Source organism: Carlito syrichta, unplaced genomic scaffold (assembly GCF_000164805.1).
Source record: "Carlito syrichta isolate Samal-C Ts95f unplaced genomic scaffold, Tarsius_syrichta-2.0.1 Scaffold308868, whole genome shotgun sequence".
Classification (NCBI taxonomy): domain Eukaryota; kingdom Metazoa; phylum Chordata; class Mammalia; order Primates; family Tarsiidae; genus Carlito; species Carlito syrichta.
In genome coordinates this window covers 165,793-168,726 of record NW_007252964.1, presented here as the reverse complement: position 1 = coordinate 168,726, position 2,934 = coordinate 165,793, and positions in this window count along the sequence as shown.

Genomic DNA, 2,934 nt, shown 5'->3' with positions numbered 1-2,934 from the left:
CTCGCCTTGGCCTCCCAAAGCGCTGGGATGACAGGCTGAGCCACTGAGCCCGGCCTCCATTTTTTTATTATAGTCATCCTACTGAGTATAAGTGGGTAACAACATAGTTTTAAAATTATTTATTTATTTATTATTACTTTATAGAGACAGGGTCTCCCTCTGTTGCCAGCTGGAGTGCAGTGGCACCACCATGGCTCGCCGGCCTCAAACTCCTGGGCTCAAAGGATCCTCCCGTCTCAGCCTCCCAAGGAGCTGGGACTACAGGCGTGCACCTTCATGCCCACGAGTGATTTTTTTAAAGCTGTTCTTGGTAGAGGTGGGATCTCGCTCTATTGCCCAGACTAATCTCAAACTCCTGGGTTCAAGCAGTCCTCCCAGCTTGGCCTCCCAAAGGGCTGAGACGGCAAGCACGAGCCACCACACCCAGTCAATGACATCATTTTTAAACGAAGCTAGGACGTGTGGCTGCTGCACTTTTTTATGCAAGCTTTGACCCCACGGCCTTGGTGCTTTGTGAGCTCAGCAAGAAGACTCAAGGATCTCCGGACTGTGGCCAAGAGATCTCCTCTTGGGGCCTCAGTTTCCCCCTCTGCAGCATGACCTGGCTGGCCTGGATTAACGTTTCTCAAGTGAACCCCGTGGAGACTGCAGAGAGGAGAGGGTGGACATATTTTGCCACGGAAATGGACCTGTGCAGAGCCTTTCTCGAGTCCCAGGAGCAGGAAAGAGGAGGCATTTGAGCGGACTCACCTGCGTCTGGAGTTTTTCTTCTTGTGCACGGAACCTTTCACACAGCCATGAGGGATCTGGCTCTGACGGTCGCTTCAGCTCTTGGGGGCTGCTGTGTCAACGTCTGGAGACGGAGTCCCCGCCTTCCGAGCCATCAAGAAGCTCTCGAGCAGGACCAGAAACACAGGAAGTCTCCTCCTGCTGGGCATCCTCGGCTTCTCCAGCCGACCCTCTCTGCCCCGAGCCAGGCCCCAGAGACCGGAGGCCACACAGAACATTCCAGGCCCTCTCTGTTTCTCGGGAGGAGACTGTTCCCTGTTAACCGCTTATCTATTTCTCACGGCCAGGCTCTGCTCACGCACCCTCTCTTGGAACACTGTCCCACCCTTCTTCACGCAGCCAGCTCCTACCGATCTGTGAAGACAACTCGGCACCGCCTCCTCCAGGAAACCTTCTCTGACGCCTTGCCAGGATCCAGGGGTCCCTCCCTGTGCCTCTGCGTTATAGAACTCTCTTTCCTGTTGTGAGCACTCTCTGTGCACAGGTCTCCTCCACTAGGCGGTGGAAAGGGAGCTGCCTTGGGCTCGCCAGCACCATCGAGGCCCACCTGGGGTAAAGTGCCCATCAGGGATGGCCAGTATCTGGCCTGCCTGGGCCTTGCAAGGAGTTTCCTCCGGGACCCAACTCCTCCTGCTGCGTGTGTCCTTGGCGGAGGGTCAGTCATGGTGTCTGACTCTCTTTGGCCTCGAGCTGGGCACAGGACCCAAGCTGGGCCAATCGGACACGGCAGGGTGGCGCCAGACGGGACAGGAGCTAACACCAGGTCGTTCTGACCTCCTCCCGCCTCCTGCTCCAGGAGGCCCAGGTCTGCCCCAATGCCGCTCCCCCTGAGGCCTGGCGGCTCAACTTCTCTTGACTTTTGTGAGCTCTTCCACACCCTGGAAATCACGGCCTTTTGTTGGGTGAGGGTTGCCAGAGCCCATTTGTGTCGCTGCCCTCCCCAAACCTCTGGTGGACGCAGCGTACCGTCACTCTTTAGTAGATGTTCGGGCCGGGCTCTGTGACTCAGCCTGTCATCCCAGCACTTGGGGAGGCCGAGGCGAGTGGATTGCCTGAGCCCGAGGGTTCGAGACCTGCCCGGGCAACTTGGCGAGACCTCATCTCTACAATAAATCAAAAATTAGCCGGGCGCGGTAGTGCGTGCCCGTAGTTCTGGCTCCTTGGAAGGCTGAGGCGGAAGGATCGCCGGAGCCCAGCGGGTCAAGGCTGCGGTGGCCCAGAGCCTGCCACTGCACTTCAGCCTGGGCGACGGAGTGAGACTCCAACTCAAAAAAAAAAATAGACATTCGGACTGATGAGCAGATGAGCTGAGTCTCGAGGGTGGCCAATCAGATGGGAAGGACTCAGAAAGGACGGGCCCTCCTCCCTGAGGAACCAGCACAGGCAAAGACCCTGACCGTCCACACGCCGCTGGAACACTCGAGTGGCGCGAGTGGGAAGGGTCCTCATGTAAAAACAACTTTCCGTCATCCTGGCCCCCTTTCCTCGATGCTCATTGTGGTTTAATACAAAACAGAAGCTGTCCAAGCTTACGCAGCGGCTTGAGGCTGCCGAAGTAGGGAAGGAAGGGGACTGGAAAGCGAGACTTTCCACGACGCTCCCCTTCCCCAGGCACTGATGGGGAACTCAGGGGCAGCAGGACAGGGTCCCAGGGCAAACGGAGGTCCCTGCGGAGAAGCCAAAGGTCTGATTGAGCCAGCAGCACGCTGAGCCAGAAGGCGTCTCTTACTTCAATCAAAATGGACAGTCGCCTCCTCAAGCCTTTCAGAAGGTGGGCTCCAGATGGATTAATAATGCAGCCAGTCAAAGAAAGCGTAAGAAAATATCTTTGTGCCTAAGGAAAAAATGACTCCACTCCAAAAAACCCAAAAGCACAAGACAAAAGGGAAAAAAAGGGACGAGTCTGACTGCATCAAAATTCAGGGCCGGGTGTGGTGGTTCATGTGTGTAATCTCAGCAGTTTTGGAGGCCTAGGTGGGAGGAGTGCTTGAGCCCCGGAGTTGGAGACCAGGCTGGGCAAGACAGTGAGACCTTGTCTCTACAAAACATTATCTTTTTTTTTTATTATTATTTTTTTGAGTTGAGGTCTCACTCTGTCACCCAGACTGGAGTGCAATGGCCGCTCCCGGCCACCGCGGCCTCGAC